Source organism: Bufo bufo, chromosome 3, assembly GCF_905171765.1.
Source record: "Bufo bufo chromosome 3, aBufBuf1.1, whole genome shotgun sequence".
Lineage (NCBI taxonomy): Eukaryota > Metazoa > Chordata > Amphibia > Anura > Bufonidae > Bufo > Bufo bufo.
The window spans coordinates 425411502-425435414 of NC_053391.1; the positions used below are offsets into that span (position 1 = coordinate 425411502).

General features: G+C 43.5%; 1 protein-coding gene across 4 annotated transcripts in view; it reads right to left on the minus strand.

The window, feature by feature from the left end:
• The window catches only part of LOC120995636 (toll-like receptor 8), a 90421-nt gene that overhangs the window by 17625 nt on the left and 48883 nt on the right, over window positions 1-23913 (minus strand). The window contains exon 3 of one of the 4 annotated variants that reach the window (XR_005777638.1): window positions 1547-1949. The exons of the other annotated variants lie outside the window; for them this stretch is intronic. The gene's annotated coding sequence lies outside the window, so the exon portion shown is untranslated. Of the gene's footprint in view, window positions 1-1546; window positions 1950-23913 lie in introns of those variants that run through there. 4 annotated transcript variants of the gene reach the window in all.

A 23913-nucleotide genomic window follows, 5' to 3' on the forward strand; every position in this document is an offset into this window, starting at 1 on the left:
ATTTGACAAGCTAACCATGTCCACTTTCCCACCCTCTTTTCTTAACTGGAGTGACTGTTGCAAAAATGCAAACATTTTGAGCAAATACGCCTAGTAAGATGTAAAGCTCTAGTTTTTGACTTTTTGAAGCCAGAATTTTAGAGTGCAGGGATTCATTAATTCCCCCCATTGTGCACAGAAGTGTGGAAAAAGTGATGCCTACATACAAAATGACTGAACAAACTTACAATAAATAAAAAAAGAAATCAAGGATGCCAAGGAAACCTTTCCAATCTCACAAACTCTCCAATGCTGCTATCTTTTAACATATTTATCCCATGTTGCTATAATGTTTCCAAGTGTGTTCCTGGAATCTAATTCTTAAAAGGGTATTCCCAAGCTTGGACTTTCATAGCCAAGACAGGAATAACCAGAATAAGTTCCAGTGAGGGGTCAGTGGAGTCATGGAAACATTTGAGCCAGCTGTGCTCCACTGTTTTCATTATTCCCATTGCAATGAATGGGAGCTATGCAAACAGCATTACACAGCTAGCTATATTTCCCAAGTTACCAGAAACTGCATAGCTTGCTATTCATTGCTATGGGAATTATGGAGACAACAAAGTGTAGCCAGCAGAGATTTTTCCATAATTCCAGCCACAATCCCAACCAAAGCGCACACAGGTTATTACCATCTTTACCATGAAAGGCCGAGATAGGAATACACCTTTATGTCGTGATACCAATATAAATCAGATCGCAAAAACAAGTGGCATAATAAATTACTCCAGGGGGTTGACAAAATATGCAGTGTGTTGTGATCCGTAATATCAGGGGTGAACTGGGACAACAAAAGTAGGTGGAGCCAGTAATACCATAGTTCAGCACAAAATATCGCCCCTGTAAAACGAAATACCACATTGCAGCATAACATACTGCCCTATCACCATACTAAGGACAGTGATACAGTTGAATTCAGGTGGGCATCTGCAGCTGCTTGCCAGGTGCATAAGTACCTAACGCTCCCATCATTAATTAATGCTGAGAGCATCAGATTGTTATGTGACCTGTGGCCATGAAGAGGGCTCAGACGGCATTGGCCCCTGGGGTGGAACATAATGGCTCCTTGCTACCAAAGCACCTAGCATTTTAATGCTTGTATTTTTACACTGTTATGAACAGCAAAAAAAAAAAAAAGAAGCTGTATACACCTATTCCAGAACTAAGGCTGGGTGGTATACTGATGGTATGCTAGTAATACCATGATATTGGAATGCTACAATATTTCCATACTGAGAATTCCTGATGTGATATTTTATCCCTGCCTTCTAAAACTCAGAAACCCTTTTCCTGACCTAGGAGGAGGAGGTTAGGAGGAGGAAATATGCCATGCAACTCTACCTCTAATCACTCACCTGACCTGGTGGATAGCTCGTGCTTGTTGGAGCCTGGATTGTGCTGCTGCACTGCACATATACAACCCCAATTCCCTAAAAGTTGGGACACTAGGTATAATGTAAATAAAAAAATAAAAAATAATGAATGCAATAATTTAAAAATCTCATAGGCCCATATTTTATTCACAATAGATCATAGAATATACATATAAGATGTTGAAAGTGAAACATTTCATGAAAAAAACTAATTTAGAATTTGATCTCAGCAAAGCATCTAAAAAAGTTGGGATAGGACCATGTCTACTATTGTGTAATATCTCTTCTTCTTTTAACAACAGTCTGTAATTGTCAGGGAAGTGAGGAGACCAATTTCTGAAGTTTTAGGAGAGGGATGTTGTCCCCTTCTTGTCTGATGTAGGATTCTAGCTGCTCAACAGTCCTTGGTCTTCTTTTTGGATTTTTCGTTTCATGATGCACCAAATGTTTTCTATTGGTTAAATGTCTGGACTTCAGGCAGGCTGGTTCTGTTTTTTTTTTTTTTTTTTGCATTTATTTACATTTTACACGTCACAACTTTTTGGGAATTGGGATTGTATGCAGACATATTAAAATAGAGTTGACAAACAAATAAAAATCAGTCCAATGAAAAACAATATTCAGAACGTCCATAGAAGATCCCTGTGTCCATAAATATTTACATGAATCTATCAAGTGATAAAATAAAATCACATTAAAACAACACACAATGGTATCAGTACTATAAATCACATACACCACATTCACACCCAAGTATTTTTGTTATTCTTATATATGTGGCAATATTAGATTATCCAGCTCACCTTTGTACGCATGTGAAACAGCATTATCCCATGAAGGTCAGTGCACGGACTGGTGAGATGAGATCCCAGGCATATCCAAGACAATAAACACGTCCAGCACTTTTCAGTTAGAAGATTTTTCTTTGGTTCCTTTATTAAATACAGTACAAAAAATTTGTTTGTGCAGCAAGAGAATCCCAACCTCCTAACGTAGGTCTGCAGAGGATCGTCTACGCGTTTCGAGCACACCTGCTCTTAATCAATGAAAACAAAACATTAAATCTACATCAACACCACGATAACACACAGTCAAAGCAATCCTATCCAGTAGTGACCAAATCTTGCTTCAGATATAGCAATCCTCATCTTAAATAAACAATGGCAAGAATTTTTAACCACTTCCCTACCTCAGTACGACTATATATCTTGGTAGGGTCTTTAACCCTTTCATGATCGGGCCCAAAAAGGCCTGAATGTCCAGGCAACTTTTTGTGATTTTGTGCACCTGATGGTTTAGTGACCATAGCTTTTTTATTTGTTTGACTACAAAAATAATTTTGGGGATTTTTTTTTTTTTACTTGATACTTAGGACTTTTTATTATAATGTTTTTTTAGAGGTTTTTTTTTTCATTTTTTAGGTTTTATTTGGAGGAAAACTGCAAATTATTTTTAAAAAGTATATTTTTTTTATTATATCTTTTTATTTCTTAAATATTAAAACTGACAAAAATTCATTATTGCAATGGGTTACCTATTTTGTGACGATCATTTTCATATATAACATGTATAGGTTTGAGAGAACAGGACGACTATGGTGACGGTTTCTGTTAGCGACAGTATTTTTAATCTTTTTTTTTTCAATTTTTTTCTATGTATTTATTCTTTTTTTTTAAACTTATATTTGAATTTTTTTGGCGCATAAACTGTCCCCCAGTAGGTCATTAAAAGACCTCTGGAGGACATCGACATTTTTTTTTTTGGATTTTTTTTTTTCTGTGTTTCCACTGTAACTGGGGCACCCACAGGAGCCCCAGTTACAGGGGAAAACAGCCCCCTGAGGGGGAATGACAAACAGGCAGAGCTGATCAGGGCCTTCTTAGACCCTGCAGCTCTGCTCCTGCCCCTGCTCTAGACACCACGGCGGTCACGTGACCGCCGGGACTAACAGAGGAAGCTTCCTGCTTCCTCCCCATGCAGTGATGTCCTCCTGCCAGCACAGGAGAAGACAGAAGTGGTAATAAACCGCTCCTGTCTTCTCCTCAGGGTCCCTGCTGCGTCTGTCAGCCGGGACCCGAACTGCTCCTGCTAGATTGCAGGAGCTTTAATCCCAGTGCTGATCAGCGCTGGGTTTAAAGCGCTGTCAGCATGTGTATATACGTGCTAGCTGCACGGGGCATGTGCAAATAGCACGTTTATAGGCGTATGGCAGTCAGGAAGGGGTTAAAGATGGCGCCTGCTCTGGAGTGGAACAGGTGCATTAGCCACCAGGTTTCTTTTTTTTTTAAATCAAAAATCATTTTGGGGGTTTCGCCATATTGGCGTAATGTCATTGAGTTCTATCAGATTCGTTAATTCTTTAAATTTTGTCCAAACCTCGGCCAAAAGGGAAAATGTAGGACGTTTTTTTAACCCAGGGGATGATGTTTGCTCATTTCTAATGAGGCAATAGGCGCTTTTTGTTTCATAGTGTGGGCACTGACGTGTTGTAGTTGTGTGGCTATATAATAGGACCATGGGTTCGGGAGAGATAATCCACCCTCTTCCTTACTTTTTTGGAGTGTTTCTATGTGGATTCTTGGCTGTTTCTTTTTCCATATCAGTGATCTAAAAATCCCCTGAATCTTATAAAAAATCCTTTGTGGGATCCATACCGGTGAATTGTGTAATATACAGGGTGGGCCATTTATATGGATACACCTTAATAAAATGGGAATGGTTGGTGGTATTAACTTCCTGTTTGTGGCACATTAGTATATGTGAGGGGGGAAACTTTTCAAGATGGGTGGTGACCATGGCGGCCATTTTGTAGTTGGCCATTTTGAATCCAACTTTTGTTTTTTTCAATAGGAAGAGGGTCATATGACACATCAAACTTATTGGGAATTTCACAAGAAAAACAATGGTGTGCTTGGTTTTAACGTAACTTTATTCTTTCATGAGTTATTTACAAGTTTCTGACCACTTATAAAATGTGTTCAATGTGCTGCCCATTGTGTTGGATTGTCAATGCAACCCTCTTCTCCCACTCTTCACACACTGATAGCAACACCGCAGGAGAAATGCTAGCACAGGCTTCCAGTATCCGTAGTTTCAGGTGCTGCACATCTCGTATCTTCACAGCATAGACAATTGCCTTCAGATGACCACCGTAAGAGGTAATTTGCACCAAGTATTAGTTTTGACTACAAATTTAGCAATTAATGGCTCCAGGTTCAGTTTTATGTATTCAGTTGGTATCGGTGTTATCATCACTCCTAAGTATTTGAATTGAGTGGTTAGCTGCAAGGGAATGCGAGTGAGGTCCAATTGTGGTGGGGTGGGATCTAATGGAAGAATCGTGGATTTGTCCCAGTTTATTCTTAGGCCGGAATATTTGCCAAAATCGGTAATTTCGTGCATTATGGGGTCTATAGACTTCTGTAGATCTCCCACGTATAATAATAAATCGTCTGCGTATAATGAGACTTTTCATCCCAGGGCCCTATTGGAAATCCCTTCCAGTCTGGGGAGGTATGTAAAAGACAAGCAAGAGGCTCAATTGCAATTGCAAATAATAGGGGAGATAAGGGGCAACCCTGCCGTGTGCCCCTATGCAATGGAAATTGATTAGAAAGAATCCTGTTTGCCCTAATCCTTGCTAGCGGGGAGTTATACAGTAACGACCCAAGAAATAAATCCCAGGCCGAAGCCCATGACCTCCAAAACTTCCCATAGGTATTCCCATTCTACGCTGTCAAAAGCCTTGGCAGCGTCTAAGGAAATTATTGTACAGCAACCCCCGGTATTTAAAGGCCTCTGGATATTCAGGAATAATCAACGAAGATTACTGGCCGTGCTCCTATCTGGCATGAAGCCCGCCGATCCTTATGTATTAAAGGAATAATTACTTTATTAAGCCGATTGGCGAATACTTTGGCCAAAAGTTTTACATAATTTGATAGGAGAGAAAAGGGTCTATAGGAGTCGGGTCTTATTGGGTCCTTATTGGGTTTTGGAATAACCACCACTATCGCTTCCCTCATAAATGTAGGTAATATCCCAGTTCGCAGCGCATCATTAAAGGCTTCTAAAAGATGTTGGAGGAGACAGTCTCTGTACTGTTTAAAAGATTCCCCGGGCAACCCATCTGAACCTGGGGCCTTTTCATTAGGGAAGGAGCTCAAGTTCCTCCAAAGTGAGGGGTTTATCCAGGTATGCAGCAGATTCTAGAGACAATTTAGCGATTGATATTCGCCCAAGATACTCCTTTATATCATCTTCTCCCATGGTCAATTTAGAAGAATATAATTCTTTATAATATTTATGGAATGTATCAAGGATTACTGAATTTTCCACCGAGAGTGCCCCATCCATGGTTCTAATTGCTGCTATTCTGGACGAACCCTCTTGTGACCGGACGACTCTGGCCAGTAAACTACCCGTACTCTCCCCTGCCTCAAAATATTTTTGTTTGATGAAAAAACGTTTATTATCTGCTATATGCAATAAATGGTCAGTAAGTTTAGATTGTGCATTTTTCCATACAGTTTCAGATTGCTGGGAGGTGTACTGATATACAATTGCTCACTTCTTGTCACTTCCTGCTGTATAGCTTTAGTGAGTTCCCTAGTTTTAGTTTTGCGTCTATTAATTTTCTGAATACAGAGGCCTCTTACATATGCTTTTATGGCGTCCCATATTGTTCCTATAGCTGCTGATCCTTTATTGAGATTGAAAAATTCATTTATTTAGTTCGTTAGGCGGTCTTCCCTGTCTAATAGCTGTATCCAGAAGGGATTGAGTCTCCAGAGCACCGAACCATAGCGCCCTCTATCATTTCCAAACCTCAGTTCTATATGGATAGGCGAATGATCAGAGAGGCAGCGCGGTACGTATTCTATAACAGAGATATAGGATAGTGCTTCTAGAGACCCAATGGGTAAATCTATTCTGGATAGGGACCAATGAGAAGTAGAAAAACAGGAGTACTGCCGTTCCTGGGGGTATCTAATTCTCCACAAATCATGCAGATCCATTTCTCTGAGTATTGAATTTTGTCAGTGAAGTCTCACCAGAATTTGTTAGGTTAGGAGGCAGTGGAAGTTTATCCATAGAAGGATCTAAATATTTGTTAAAATCGCCCAACATTAGGATTGGCACCTGTGGCCCTTGATATACCCATGACATTACCTCCCTTATGGCACCGCAGGAATATGGCGGCGGGATATACATGGCAATTAGGAAGAATTGTACCCCAAATATAGAACAGTGCAGGCATACATATCGACCTTCCATATCGACCTTCTGAGCCCAAGTGAGCAATAAACATAGAATCCCCAACAAAAATAACTTGTGATAGTCCCAGAACAGGACATGAGGCACAGAAAAGGTTCCTGTAACCCGCAGCATAGAAGGCAACAGCATATCCGCATTCACGGATCAGGTCTCGGTAGTAGAGACCCGGGTAGCAATAAAACAGTATAACAGATGGAATTTTGGAACAGTTAACTCTTGGCGTTTCACCTAAACAAATGAACAGCACAAGTGTGGCTATTAAAGTCATTACCAGTAGATGGCACCAAATTACAACTCTGGAGCATTATGGCGGTAGTATAAACATGAACTCTCAACAAACATGGAACCTTATACTTATCCGCCCATTCCCAGAGTCCTCTAGATTGTCCTCAGTGAAGACCCAGGTACGGCGATGTCCACTTTTCTATCAGTCATTGTCATAACTTTCGGATGGATAGGATTCCATTTGTTCAATCCACCGGTTGGCGTCCTCCGGGGATTCAAAGAAGTGGTTTTCCCTTTAAACACTACACGGAGCTTTTATGTTTCAAAGAACATAAAAATAAAATAGGCACTACTGCATCCCAAATCGGCACCACTGCATCCTTCTTTCTACATAAATTGAGCCCTCACTCAGCTCTGTAGATGTAACTATAAAAAAGTTATGGAGGTATTAAAACACAAGAAAAACTATAAAAATTGCATCTTGTTTTTTTTTTTCAATTCCAAACCATTGGGAATTTTTTCCAGCATCCCAATACATTGTTTGCCATTAGAAACTTATCCTCCAAACAACAAGCCCCCATACAGCTATGTGAATTGAAAAATAAAAAAGTTACGGCTCCGGGAAGGCCAGGAGTAAAAAATTAAAACACTAAGGCCTCTTTCACACAGGCGAGATTTCCGCCCGGGTTCAATGCGTGAGGTGAACGCATTGCACCCGCACTGAATCCGGACCCATTAACTTCAATGGGGCTGTGCACATGAGCGGTGATTTTCACGCATCACTTGTGCGTTGCGTGAAAATCGCAGCATGCTCTATTTTGTGCGTTTTTCACGCAACGCAGGCCCCATAGAAGTGAATGGGGCTGCATGAAAATCGCAAGCATCCGCAAGCAAGTGCGGATGCGGTGCGATTTTCACGCATGGTTGCTAGGAGGCGATCGGGATGGGGACCCGATCATTATTATTTTCCCTTATAACATGGTTATAAGGGAAAATAATAGCATTCTTAATACAGAATGCTTAGTAAAATGTGGATGGAGGGATTAAAAATAAAAAAAAATTAACTCACCTCCTCCTCTTGATCGCGTAGCTGCCGATCTCTTCTTACTTCTTTAATCATGAGCTGCCGGCTAAAGGACCTGTGGTGACGTCACATCACATGGTCCAGTCACATGGTCCATCACCGTTGTGATGGACCATGTGATGAGCTCAGTGACGTCACCACAGGTCCTGAAGAAAGAGCAGAGACTGGCAGCTATGGAGTTTTTTTTTTTTTTTTTATAACCCTCAATTGACCTTCTACTAAGCATTCTGTATTAAAGAATGCTATTATTTTCCCTTATAACCATGTTATAAGGGAAAATAATAAATATCTACACTACAACTAACCCAAACTCGAACTTCATTGAAGAAGTTCTGGTCTGGGTACCACATTCAGCTTTTTCTCGCACGCACTTGCAAAACGCATTGCACTCGCGCAGAAAAAACTGAACCACGTAACGCAATCGCAGTCAAAACTGACTGAAATTATGTGCTCACTCGCACGATTTCTCCGCCACGCACCCGCATTCTATCCGGCCCCAATCCGTAACGCCCGTGTAAAAGAGGCCTAAAACTGAAAATCGTCTGTTAATAAAGTGGCTAATTGTCATAATAGCTACTGTCAGTTAATATCATGCTGTGAGATGATATCACAATCAAGTTTAGAACTGCTACATCTGTATCTCTTACCTCATTCATCTCCCCTCACCACACATCTTCACACCAAACAGAAAGCCTACAACAAACCTAATAACTAGAGATGAGTGAATAATTGGAAAATTGAACTAATAAAAAAAAAATATCAGCTTTTTGACGAATTACTTCGTTACGAAGCACATTTCTATGACAGGAATGGCGATTGCGCGCTCTCTGTTATTGTACCCCTCAGATGGCGCGTTCATACATGATCGCAGTATCTGATAAAAATAACAGAGTGTAAAATTTATAAAAAAATAAATAATACTTACCTGATCCATTTGCCCCGGAAGGGCAATCATGATTTAAGATCTGACAGTGAAAACTTGCGCGGCCCGACATGACATCATCACACCAGCTGGCATGGTGACGTCATACGTCCCAGTGCATGGGATTTCGTGCGAGATCTTCAAGCAAGATGCCAGCGGCCATCCCAATGCGAGCAAATGGATAGCATAAGTATTTCAGGTTAAATCGATTCTCTACCATGAAGCACGAGGAAATTCAGCTTTGTGGCGAATCTAATTTATCCTGAGATTCGCTCATCACTAGAGTTGAGCGAACACCTGGATGTTCGGGTTCGAGAAGTTCGGCCGAACTTCCCGGAAATGTTCAGGTTCCGGATCCGAACCCGAACCGAACTTCGTCCCGAACCCCATTGAAGTCAATGGGGACCCGAACTTTTGGGCACTAAAAAGGCTGTAAAACAGCCCAGGAAAGAGCTAGAGGGCTGCAAAAGGCAGCAACATGTCGGTAAATCCCCTGCAAACAAATGTGGATAGGGAAATGAATTAAAAAAATTAAAAAAAAGACCAATATCAATTGGACAGAGGTCCCATAGCAGAAAATCTGGCTTCACGTCAGCAGAGAATCAGTCTCTTCATGCCATAGCAAAGAATCTGGCTTCATGTCACCCACCACTGGAAGAGGCCACTGTCACATATTTAGGCCCCGGCACCCAGACAGAGGAGAGCGGTCCCGTAACAGAGAATCTGGCCTTATGTCAGCGCAGAATCTGTCTTCATGTCATAGCAGAGAATCAGGCTTCACGTCACCCACCACTGGAACAGGCCACTGTCACACATTTAAACCCAGGCACCCAGGCAGAGGAGTGAGGTCCCGTAACAGAGAATCTGGCCTTATGTCAGCACAGAATCTGTCTTCATGTCATAGCAGAGAATCAGGCTTCACGTCACCCACCACTGGAACAGGCCACTGTCACACATTTAGACCCAGGCAGAGGAGAGAGGTCCCGTAACAGAGAATCTGGCCTTATGTCAGCGCAGAATCTGTCTTCATGTCATAGCAGAGAATCAGGCTTCACGTCACCCACCACTGGAACAGGCCACTGTCACACATTTAGGCCCAGGCACCCAGGCAGAGGAGAGAGGTCCCTTAACAGAGAATCTGGCCTTATGTCAGCGCAGAATCTGTATTCATGTCATAGCAGAGAATCAGGCTTCACGTCACCCACCACTGGAACAGGCCACTGTCACACATTTAGGCCCAGGCACCCAGGCAGAGGAGAGAGGTCCCGTAACAGAGAATCTGGCCTTATGTCAGCGCAGAATCTGTCCTTATGTCATAGCAGAGAATCAGGCTTCACGTCACCCACCACTGGAACAGGCCACTGTCACACATTTAGGCCCAGGCACCCAGGCAGAGGAGAGAGGTCCCGTAACAGAGAATCTGGCCTTATGTCAGCACAGAATCTGTATTCATGTCATAGCAGAGAATCAGGCTTCACGTCACCCACCACTGGAACAGGCCACTGTCACATATTTAGGCCCAGGCACCCAGGCAGAGGAGAGAGGTCCCGTAACAGAGAATCTGGCCTTATGTCAGCGCAGAATCTGTCTTCATGTCATAGCAGAGAATCAGGCTTCACGTCACCCACCACTGGAACAGGCCACTGTCACATATTTAGGCCCAGGCACCCAGGCAGAGGAGAGAGGTCCCGTAACAGAGAATCTGGCCTTATGTCAACGCAGAATCTGTCTTCATGTCATAGCAGAGAATCAGGCTTCACGTCACCCACCACTAGAACAGGCCACTGTCACACATTTAGGCCCAGGCACCTAGGCAGAGATGAGAGGTCCCGTAACAGAGAATCTGGCCTTATGTCAGCACAGAATCTGTCTTCATGTCATAGCAGAGAATCAGGCTTCACGTCACCCACCACTGGAACAGGCCACTGTCACACATTTTGGCCCAGGCACCCAGGCAGAGGAGAGAGGCCCCGTAACAGAGAATCTGGCCTTATGTCAGCACAGAATCTGTCTTCATGTCATAGCAGGGAATCAGGCTTCACGTCACCCACCACTGGAACAGGCCACTGTCACACATTTAGGCCCAGGCACCCAGGCAGAGGAGAGAGGTCCCGTAACAGAGAATCTGGCCTTATGTCAGCGCAGAATCTGTCTTCATGTCATAGCAGAGAATCAGGCTTCACATCACCCACCACTAGAACAGGCCACTGTCACATATTTAGGCCCAGACACCCAGGCAGAGGAGAGAGGTCGCGTAACAGAGAATCTGGCTTCATGTCAGCACAGAATAAGTCTTCATGTCATAGCAGAGAATCAGGCTTCACGTCACCCACCACTGGAACAGGCCACTGTCACACATTTAGGCCCAGGCACCCAGGCAGAGGAGAGAGGTCCCGTAACAGAGAATCTGGCCTTATGTCAGCACAGAATCTGTCTTCATGTCATAGCAGAGAATCAGGCTTCACGTCACCCACCACTGGAACAGGCCACTGTCACACATTTAGGCCCAGGCACCCAGGCAGAGGAGAGAGGTCCCGTAACAGAGAATCTGGCCTTATGTCAGCGCAGAATCTGTCTTCATGTCATAGCAGAGAATCAGGCTTCACGTCACCCACCACTGGAACAGGCCACTGTCACATATTTAGGCCCAGGCACCCAGGCAGAGGAGAGAGGTCTCGTAACAGAGAATCTGGCCTTATGTCAGCGCAGAATCTGTCTTCATGTCATAGCAGAGAATCAGGCTTCACGTCACCCACCACTGGAACAGGCCACTGTCACATATTTAGGCCCAGGCACCCAGGCAGAGGAGAGAGGTCGCGTAACAGAGAATCTGGCTTCATGTCAGCACAGAATAAGTCTTCATGTCATAGCACAGAATCAGGCTTCACGTCAGCCACCACTGGAACAGGCCACTGTCACACATTTAGGCCCCGGCACCCAGACAGAGGAGAGGTTCATTCAACTTTGGGTTGCCCCGCAATATAATGGTAAAATGAAATTAAAAATAGTATTGAATGAGGAAGTGCCCTGGAGTAGAATAATATATTGTTAAGGGGAGGTAGTTAATATCTAATCTGCACAAGGGATGGACAGGTCCTGTGGGATCCATGCCTGGTTCATTTTTATGAACGTCAGCTTGTCCACATTGGCTGTAGACAGACGGCTGCGTTTGTCTGTAATGACGCCCCCTGCCGTGCTGAATACACGTTCAGACAAAACGTGGCCGCCGGGCAGGCCAGCACCTCCAAGGCATAAAAGGCTAGCTCTGGCCACGTGGACAATTTGGAGACCCAGAAGTTGAATGGGGCCGAACCATCAGTCAGTACGTGGAGGGGTGTGCACAGATACTGTTCCACCATGTTAGTGAAATGTTGCCTCCTGCTAACACGTTCCGTATCAGGTGGTGGTGCAGTTAGCTGTGGCGTGGTGACAAAACTTTTCCACATCTCTGCCATGCTAACCCTGCCCTCAGAGGAGCTGGCCGTGACACAGCTGCGTTGGCGACCTCTTGCTCCTCCTCTGCCTTCGCCTTGGGCTTCCACTGGTTCCCCTGTGACATTTGGGAATGCTCTCAGTAGCGCGTCTATCAACGTGCGCTTGTACTCGAGCATCTTCCTATCACGCTCCAGTGTAGGAAGTAAGGTGGGCACATTGTCTTTGTACCGGGGATCCAGCAGGGTGGCAACCCAGTAGTCCGCACACGTTAAAATGTGGGCAACTCTGCTGTCGTTGCGCAGGCACTGCAGCATGTAGTCGCTCATGTGTGCCAGGCTGCCCAGAGGTAAGGACAAGCTGTCCTCTGTGGGAGGCGTATCGTCATCGTCCTGAGTTTCCCCCCAGCCACGCACCAGTGATGGGCCCGAACTGCTTTGGGTGCCACCCCGCTGTGAACATGCTTCATCCTCATCCTCCTCCACCTCCTCCTCATCCTCGTCCTCCTCGTCCTCCAGTAGTGGGCCCTGTCTGGCCACATTTGTATCTGGCCTCTGGTTTTGCAAAAAACCTCCCTCTGAGTCATTTCGAAGAGACTGGCCTGAAAGTGCTAAAAATTACCCCTCTTCCTCCTCTTCCTCCTGGGCCACCTCCTCTTCCATCATCGCCCTAAGTGTTTTCTCAAGGAGACATAGAAGTGGTATTGTAACGCTGATAACGGCGTCATCACCACTGGCCATGTTGGTGGAGTACTCGAAACAACGCAACAGGGCACACAGGTCTCGCATGGAGGCCCAGTCATTGGTGGTGAAGTGTGTCTGATCCGCAGTGCGACTGACCCGTGCGTGCTGCAGCTGAAACTCCACTATGGCCTGCTGCTGCTCGCACAGTCTCTCCAGCATATGCAAGGTGGAGTTCCACCTGGTGGGTACGTCGCATATAAGGCGGTGAGCGGGAAGGCTGAAGTTACGCTGTAGCGCAGACAGGCGAGCAGCGGCAGGGTGTGAACGCCGGAAGCGCGAACAGACGGCCCGCACTTTATGCAGCAGCTCTGACATGTCGGGGTAGTTGCGAATGAACTTCTGCACCACCAAATTCAGCACATGCGCCAGGCAAGGGATGTGCGTCAAACCGGCTAGTCCCAGAGCTGCAACGAGATTTCGCCCATTATCGCACACCACCAGGCCGGGCTTGAGGCTCACCGGCAGCAACCACTCGTCGGTCTGTTGTTCTATACCCCGCCACAACTCCTGTGCGGTGTGGGGCCTGTCCCCCAAACATATGAATTTCAGAATGGCCTGCTGACGTTTACCCCGGGCTGTGCTGAAGTTGGTGGTGAAGGTGTGTGGCTGACTGGATGAGCAGGTGGAAGAAGAGGAGGAGGAAGCTGAGTAGGAGGAGGAGGAGACAGGAGGCAAAGAATGTTGCCCTGCGATCCTTGGCGGCGGAAGGACGTGCGCCAAACAGCTCTCCGCCTGGGGCCCAGCCGCCACTACATTTAACCAGTGTGCAGTTAGGGAGATATAGCGTCCCTGGCCGTGCTTACTGGTCCACGTATCTGTGGTTAAGTGGACCTTGCCACAGATGGCGTTTCGCAGTGCACACTTGATTTTATCGGACACTTGTTTGTGCAGGGAAGGCACGGCTCTCTTGGAGAAGTAGTGGCGGCTGGGAACAACATACTGTGGGACAGCAAGTGACATGAGCTGTTTGAAGCTGTGTGTGTCCACCAGCCTAAATGACAGCATTTCATAGGCCAGTAGTTTAGAAATGCTGGCATTCAGGGCCAGGGATCGAGGGTGGCTAGGTGGGAATTTACGCTTTCTCTCAAATGTTTGTGAGATGGAGAGCTGAACGCTGCCGTGTGACATGGTTGAGATGCTTGGTGACGCAGGTGTTGGTGTTGGTGTTGGTGGTACATCCCATGTTTGCTGGGCGGCAGGTGCCAACGTTCCTCCAGAGGCAGAGGAAGAGGCCGAGGCGGCGGCAGCAGCAGCAGAAGAGGCCGAGGCGGCGGCAGCAGCAGAAGAGGCCGAGGCGGCAGCAGCAGAAGAGGCAGCAGGGGGAGCCTGAGTGACTTCCTTGTTTTTAAGGTGTTTACTCCACTGCAGTTCATGCTTTTCATGCAGGTGCCTGGTCATGCAGGTTGTGCTAAGGTTCAGAACGTTAATGCCTCGCTTCAGGCTCTGATGGCACAGCGTGCAAACCACTCGGGTCTTGTCGTCAGCACATTGTTTGAAGAAGTGCCATGCCAGGGAACTCCTTGAAGCTGCCTTTGGGGTGCTCGGTCCCAGATGGCGGCGGTCAGTAGCAGGCGGAGTCTCTTGGCGGCGGGTGTTCTGATTTTGCCCACTGCTCCCTCTTTTGCTACGCTGTTGGCTCGGTCTCACCACTGCCTCTTCCTCCGAACTGTGAAAGTCAGTGGCACGACCTTCATTCCATGTGGGGTCTAGGACCTCATCGTCCCCTGCATCGTCTTCCACCCAGTCTTGATCCCTGACCTCCTGTTCAGTCTGCACACTGCAGAAAGACGCAGCAGTTGGCACCTGTGTTTCGTCATCATCAGAGACGTGCTGAGGTGGTATTCCCATGTCCTCATCATCAGGAAACATAAGTGGTTGCGCGTTAGTGCATTCTATCTCTTCCACCCCTGGTGAAGAGCTAGGTGGATGCCCTTGGGAAACCCTGGCAGCAGAGTCTTCAAACAGCATAAGAGACTGCTGCATAACTTGAGGCTCAGACAGTTTCCCTGATATGCATGGGGGTGATGTGACAGACTGATGGGCTTGATTTTCATGCGCCATCTGTGCGCTTTCTGCAGAAGACTGGGTGGGAGATAATGTGAACGTGCTGGATGCACTGTCGGCCACCCAATTGACTAATGCCTGTACCTGCTCAGGCCTTACCATCCTTAGAACGGCATTGGGCCCCACCAAATATGGCTGTAAATTCTGGAGGCTACTGGGACCTGAGGTAGTTGGTACACTAGGACGTGTGGCTGTGGCAGAACGGCCACGTCCTCTCCCAGCACCAGAGGGTCCACTAACACCACCACGACCATGTCCACGTCCGCGTCCCTTATTAGATGTTTTCCTCATTGTTCCCGTTCACCACAATTTTGAGAATGGCAAATTTGGGAATAGTTTTTCAACCCAGAACAAAAAGTGTGCTTTTACGGTCACTACAAATAACTTGACCAGCTAAAACAGTACAGATTTGGTTGAATAGAAATGTGAGGCCTGTTTTTTTTTTTTGCGCTGTGTGACAGGTATAGGTTTAATCACAGAATTAGACTTCTATCTGCACGGTAGCGTGTGTCTTAGGTTTTTCTGAATGACACTATCAGCACCTTCAATGTAAGATATCCTTTTTGGGATAGATTTCAAGTAGGCCTCATATACCAGAAACTAGTTATTTTGAGAATGGCAAATTTGGGAATAGTTTTTCAACCCAGAACAAAAAGTCTGCTTTTACGGTCACTACAAATAACTTGACCAGCTAAAACAGTACAGATTTGGTTGAATAGAAATGTGAGGCCTGTTTTTTTTTTGCGCTGTGTGACAGGTATAGGTTTAATCACAGAATTAGACTTCTATCTGCACGGTAGCGTGTGTCTTAGGTTTTTCTGAATGACACTATCAGCACCTTCAATGTAAGATATCCTTTTTGGGATAGATTTCAAGTAGGCCTCATATACCAGAAACTAGTTATTTTGAGAATGGCAAATTTGGGAATAGTTTTTCAACCCAGAACAAAAAGTCTGCTTTTACGGTCACTACAAATAACTTGACCAGCTAAAACACTACAGATTTGGTTGAATAGAAATGTCAGGCCTGTTTTTTTTTTTGCGCTATGTGACAGGTATAGGTTTAATCACAGAATTAGACTTCTATCTGCACGGTAGCGTGTGTCTTAGGTTTTTCTGAATGACACTATCAGCACCTTCAATGTAAGATATCCTTTTTGGGATAGATTTCAAGTAGGCCTCATATACCAGAAACTAGTTATTTTGAGAATGGCAAATTTGGGAATAGTTTTTCAACCCAGAACAAAAAGTCTGCTTTTACGGTCACTACAAATAACTTGACCAGCTAAAACAGTACAGATTTGGTTGAATAGAAATGTCAGGTCTATTTTTTAGGCGCTGGGTGACAGGCTCAACTTGCCCCTGATGTAGTATATGGCCAAAAAATAACCACACTGTTGATGGTTAAATGCACTTGGGTGACACAGGCTCAGCCTGCACCAGATGTAGTATATGGCCAAAAAATAACCAGACTGTTGATGGTTAAATGCACTTCGGTGACACAGGCTCAGCCTGCAGCTGATGTAGTATATGGCCAAAAAATAACCAGACTGTTGATGGTTAAATGCACTTCGGTGACACAGGCTCAGCCTGCAGCTGATGTAGGATATAGCACAAAATAACCACACTATTGATGGTTAAATACACTTGGTAATAGCTTGTGCTGGCGCACCACAAGTCACAAAATGGCCGCCGATCACCCCAGAAAAAAAGTGATCTAAAAACGCTCTGGGCAGCCTAAAAAAAGTGAGCAAGTCAATATTAGCACTTCAATGATCCACAGCTGCAGATCGATCACAAAATGAAGTCTTTTGGAGGAGTTAATCTGCCTAATCTCTCCCTAACGTCGCAGCTGCAACCTCTCCCTATGCTTGAATCAGCAGAGTGACGTGCAGCGCAACGTGACCCAAGCTTATATAGAGGCTGGGTCACATGCTGCACTGGCCAATCACAGCCATGCCAATAGTAGGCAAGGCTGTGATGGCCTCTTGGGGCAAGTAGTATGACGCTTGTTGATTGGCTGCTTTGCAGCCTTTCAAAAAGCGCCAAGAAAGCGCCGAACACCGAACCCGAACCCGGACTTTTACGAAAATGTTCGGGTCTGTGTCACGGACACCCCAAAATTCGGTACGAACCCGAACTATACAGTTCGGGTTCGCTCATCCTTACTCATCACTACTAATAATACATATAAAACAATAACACAATAAATAAAACATAATGACAATAACTAATAAAGGGATCATATTCTCATTCCACACCCACTCCAAACACCCAAATTAATTTATCTTTTTCCCTTCTTTCCCTTACAATGCAATAACATAAATAATACCAAATATAAGAAAAATATCACAAAGCATGAAAGCACTATACCTTCCAATATCAACCCTCTTCACTTTCTTACTGCAAACAATACAAATAACATTACATTTGTATTGGCAGAATGGGGTGGCTCTACTAATCAATGGGGATGGGATGGTGCTCAATATCTCAGTGTGAACTCCACACACCAAAAATTAATGCAAAAAGGTAGTTAAGGAAGATATGGCACTCATATATCCGGAAGACTGCTCAAACATTTAATTTTATTATATTCAGATATTCTGCAGGTCACAAATTACTAAAAATCATACATCTAAGATCATCATACAAGATACGTAAATTGTACAAGAAATACACAATAAAACCATTAAAACATCACTAAAATGACGATTAGGTATATTAAATAGCTGAGGAATAGGGTATTGGTTGAACCTATGTGCCTAGCAGCAAATGTAATCAGGTCATCGAATAAGGTGATCGTTCAGGCTGGATGTCGATCAAACCATCACCATATATTCGATAACCACAAAAATTCGATAACCGCAATTCACAATATGCTCTGGTTAACAGATATAATAGTCGTTCAAACCAGAATCTCGATTAGATGGTCACCAGATATTCAGCATTAATGATCGCCATTAAACATGTTGGAATGCATTTGTATAATTTTCACAGATAGTAGGACGTGGTTTCAGTTTGATTATTGGCTGTGAGTTGCAGGTGTTGTATCGATCCAACACCATATATTCAGTCGGCTCACAAAGTCAATATTTCGTTATAGAAACACTGTGTCAAATTTCACAAATTAGCTTGAATAATTCGGGATTCCAGCTCTCTGGTGGCGTCCCACCTCTTTATGAGCTGTACTCCCTTACCTCAAAAGCGAAATTTCCTCTGGTCTCCGCTGTTTCAGCGTCCCTCGTGCTCAGATCCTGGGTTGCTCCAATTAAGGTGGAATGGAACAATATGGCTCCAGGGAGTTCTTTAGTAGGCACGGGACAATCTGTTCTCAGCCAGCAGATAAGAGAGAGGTGCAGATCCTGGTAGTCTGTAGCGTATGCAGAAATGGTGGTATTAGAGGGTCCAAATTTCTCCCAGATGCGTTTCGAAGTATTATGAGTTCTGACTTCTTCCTCAGTGGTAATCTGGAACCCACCTTACCACCTTTTTATATCCCATATCCTGATTGAGATCCAGTAGGAACAAAATCCTGTCTTGGACCATGATAGCGGTTAGATAGAAAGTCTGGCCCGGATTTTGATGTACAAAGCTACTTTGATGTCATTAGTGTTGTTAATCAAAATTATTGCATCTGTCCATAGTTTTTAATTATCAGATCGATGTAATGTGTCAAAATATTGCTTTTGAACAAAAAAACGCATGGTTTTTTCCCCCAATGCGTTTTTTTGACCAATGCTGCTGGAAAGACATTCCTAACAACTTGGATAAAGGATTTGAAGTTATCTCAATTCTTTCTCAAGATATATCCTTATTTCCTCTTTTTTAATTATTAGAATAATCCTCATCGTGTAAATAATCATCATATAACTAATTTTAAAAATACACATAAATAGAAAAAACATTAGTAAAACATGAATAATTAAAACTTTCGGACATATATGTGATGCGAAGGCTTGTATTGATGAATATGAGAATATGGTTGATTACAAGGTGGGTGCCTTCCACCAATAAACAGTCGGATGTACGTAATAGAAATACCATCCGACTGTGCATCAGTGGACAGGCACCCACCCAAGAGCCTCTTATATTTATAAAAAAAACTAAAATTTCAAGTTCGGCATTTAATCCGTGTGGGATAAGGGTATCCAACTCGAAGATCCATCTCGGTTCTATTCTAGACATTTTATCCACATGGTTCCCACCCATCCAATCCAATTCGACCTTTTCTATCGCTGCGAAGCTTAGATTTTTTGTTTGTTGGTCATGATATTCCTTAAAGTGTTTTGAGAGTGGGTGATCCATGTGGCCTTTTCGGATATTATTTAGATGTTCCGCAATCCTTGTCTTTAACATCCGTTTGGTCCTTCCTACATAAATTTTATTACATGGGCACTTTATTGCGTAGATGACACTCATAGTGTTACACGTGAGATATTCCTTTATTTTATGTCTAAGTTGGTTTATCGGGGATATTATCTCAAGAGTTTTCTGTGGAAAACATGTTGTTCGGCAGTTAATACACACACCACACCTATAGAAACCATGGATTTCTAACATTTTCTGTATTGTGTTTTTGTTTGTCTTCTTCCTCTTTGTCGTGAGGGCTACCTTAAGACCTAAATTAGGAGCTTTACTGTACACGATCTGCGGTATACTCGGGATCAGTGAACCTATCACTCTATCCCCCTTTAGAAAGTGCCAGTGTTTTTTAATTATTTGTTGTATTTTTCTATACTGGGCATTGAAGGGCAAAACCATTCTTATAATTTCCTCATCCTTATTTTTTCTCCTCAATTGCGCCTGGTCAAAAAATAAATTTCTATCTAGTTGTTGCACTTTCACCAGGGATGAATCGACTATTGCTTGAGGGTATTCCCTAGCTGTAAATTGTTCCCTCATTTTTCGGGCCTCCTCTTCGAATTGTTCATCCCTAGTGCAATTGCGTTTTATATGTTGAAATTGCCCATAAGGTATGTTTAGTAGCCACCTGGGAAGGTGGCCACTTGTATAGGGGATAAAGCTGTTTTTTGCCACATCCTTCAGAAAAGTATTACATATTACCATCTCACCTTCAATCCGGATATTTAAATCCAAGAATTCAATACTTTCACCATAAATCTTTGATCAGAGGTATATATTCCTATCATTTTTGTTCAATGTGTCTATGAAGGAAGTTAGAGATCCCCCATCCCCATTCCATATTAGGATAATATCATCATTGTACCTATACCATAGCACCAGGTCCGTCCCCAGCTGGGGTAAGACGAACCTCTCCTCCCAATCTGCCATAAAGAGGTTGGCATAGCTGGGGGCGAACCTGGTGCCCATGGCGGTACCACACCTTTGGACAAAATAGCTTGACCCAAAGCGAAAGTAATTGTGGGATAGGATGAAGTTCACACTATCCTCCAAGAAAACTATTTGTTCTCTCTTTAGTCTACCCTCCATTATCAATTGATCCCTCATGGCTTCTATCCCTTGTTGGTGATTGATAATAGTATATAAAGACCGCACATCTAATGTGCATAGTGTCCATTCGGGGTTAAAGGTCAGCCTCTCTAAGATCTCTATAATTTGTGTCGTGTCTCGAATGTATGTCTTCATATTTTTTACTGTCGGCTGAAGATGACTGTCTATGTATTTTGACAGATTGCTTGTAATAGAGCCTATCCCAGACACGATCGGTCGGCCAGGTGGCTGTATGGGATTCTTGTGAATTTTCGGCAGACAGTAAAACATAGGTATCCTTGCTTGTGTATCACATATGAAATCATGCTCTTGTTTGTTTAGTATGTTTCTGGAGACTCCTCTTTCACATAATTGTTTGAGCTCCTCTTGGTATAACCTGGTTGGGTCCGATTTCAATTTCGTGTATGTGGTCTCATCCTCCAATTGTTTCATACATTCCACATTATATTCTTCTACTCCCCAAATTACGATAGCCCCCCCTTTATCGGCCGGTCTAATCACCACATTCTCTCTCGTTTGTAATTCTTTTATAGCCTGAATCTCCTGATTTGTGATATTACTACCCCTATTATTATTTTTAATCTTCCTCAGGTCATATTCGACTGATTGGCGAAAGGCGATGATCTCTTGGCTTAACTCCTGTATGGGATATTTTCTAGATTTCTTTTTTAGGTCGGTGTGTGTATATTCCTGTGTAACTATCATAGGCCTTTCCACTGGGTTCTTAAGATGATATTTCTTAAGGCACAGTTTTCTCACAAATTTTTCGATGCCAATATATGCATCGAAATGGTTAAGCTTTTGTGTCGGTGCAAATTTTAGCCTTTTATTTAATAGTGCTGTTTGGGTTTGTGTTAATATCATATTGCTCAAATTTACCACTGTGATGGATCCTCTATCTGTGTCTTCGTGTTCCTTTTCCCTCTTCCCCTTCCTATCCTCTTCTTCTTCCCTCCCAATGAGTGTCCCTGTGTTCTCGTTCTGGTGATCTGTGTCTCATACTGTTCTGTGTCTCGTGTCGGACTGGTGATCTGTGTCTCGTGTTCTGTGTCTCGTGCTGGACTGGTGATCTGTGTCTCGGGTTCTGTGTCTCGTGCTGAACTGGTGAGCTGTGTCTCGTGCTGTTCTGTATTGTTCTCCCATACTTGTCTGTTCTCCCTGTCTGTGCCTTAAATTGTACTGATGTGTGCCTGGTGAATTCCGTTGGTGACTCCGTGTTGGGGACTGTTGTGCTCTCCCTCGTGTCCGTACTTTGTGATGTGACGGAGTTACATCTAAAAAATGCTCCTCTGTTAATAGCTCAAATTTGTTACTAACTGGAATTGTGTATCTATTGCCTAAGTCATCCCTTTCTTGTCTTTCCCCTGTTATACCCTTATTCCCATTTGAAGCTTCCTGTTGCCTGTTTGCGTCTTGTTTATTAGCTGAGGGATTCTTTACTATTTTTGGGGATTTTTTATTTATAATATCATGCTCTGTTTTGGCCAGGCTTTTGCATAGCCTTTGTTGCCACAACTCATATTCATCATCCCTCGGTAATTTATCTATTTTTTCTTTCACTAGATTTAACTGGCTTACTATTTTATCCAACATCACTATCCTCCTTTTAATAATCAGTAATATTAACAACTTTGACTGTTCCTTCAGCAATGCATTCCATTCTATTTCAAATTCCGGATCCCATAGGTCCTGGGCTGGAATCTCGTTTAAACTCAGTCCCCTTGGGATAATATCCCGATGGATATACTGTTGCAGTGATTTAATTTCCCATCTCTGCCGTAATTGCTTTAATAGCAGAGATTCGGCCTCCCTGAATAAATCATTGATTAGTTATAAATATTCATGCTTGTATCCGAAACGTCAAAGTTGAATGACTCTACATTTAGTCTTTTGTTTTCAGCATGACTCCAGATATCCATCCTCTTTGGTAGTGAGCTCTACCCCAAATGGAGTTAGTAGGAAGAAAATGTATTGGCAGAATGGGGTGGCTCTACTAATCAATGGGGATGGGATGGTGCTCAATATCTCAGTGTGAACTCCACACACCAAAAATTAATGCAAAAAGGTAGTTAAGGAAGATATGGCACTCATATATCCGGAAGACTGCTCAAACATTTAATTTTATTATATTCAGATATTCTGCAGGTCACAAAAATCATACATCTAAAATCATCATACAAGATACGTAAATTGTACAAGAAATACACAATAAAACCATTAAAACATCACTAAAATGACGATTAGGTATATTAAATAGCTGAGGAATAGGGTATTGGTTGAACCTATGTGCCTAGCAGCAAATGTAATCAGGTCATCGAATAAGGTGATCGTTCAGGCTGGATGTCAATCAAACCATCACCATATATTCGATAACCACAAAAATTCGATAACCGCAATTCACAATATGCTCTGGTTAACAGATATAATAGTCATTCAAACCAGAATCTCGATTAGATGGTCACCAGATATTTGGCATTAATGATCGCCATTAAACATGTTGGAATGCATTTGTATAATTTTCACAGATAGTAGGACTTGGTTTCAGTTCGATTATTGGCTGTGAGTTGCAGGTGTTGTATCGATCCAACACCATATATTCGGTCGGCTCACAAAGTCAATATTTCGTTATAGAAACACTGTGTCAAATTTAACAAATTAGCTTGAATAATTCGGGATTCCAGCTCTCTGGTGGAGTCCCACCTCTTTATGAGCTGTACTACTCCCTTACCTCCAAAGCGAAATATGGCCTTTCCTCTGGTCTCCGCTGTTTCAACGTCCCTAGTGCTCAGATCCTGGGTTGATCCAATTAAGGTGGAATTGAACAATATGGATCCAGGGAGTTCTTTAGTAGGCACGGGACAATCTGTTCTCAGCCAGCAGATAAGAGAGAGGTGCAGATCCTGGTAGTCTGTAGCGTATGCAGAAATGGTGGTATTAGAGGGTCCAAATTTCTCGCATACGCGTTTCGAAGTCTTATGGGTTCTGACTTCTTCCTCAGTGGTAATCTGGAACCCACCTTACCACCTTTTTATATCCCATTTCCTGATTGAGATCCAGTAGGAACAAAATCCTGTCTTGGACCATGATAGCGGTTAGATAGAAAGTCTGGCCCGGATTTTGATGTACAAAGCCACTTTGATGTCATTAGTGTTGTTAATCAAAATTATTGCATTACATTTGTATCCTCCATCAGCCAATTTTTGATGTCTCTATGACTATTCCTCTTACAAATCTTTACAAAAATTGGAAAATGTTAGCCTTCTTCAGTGTACTATCTGCATTT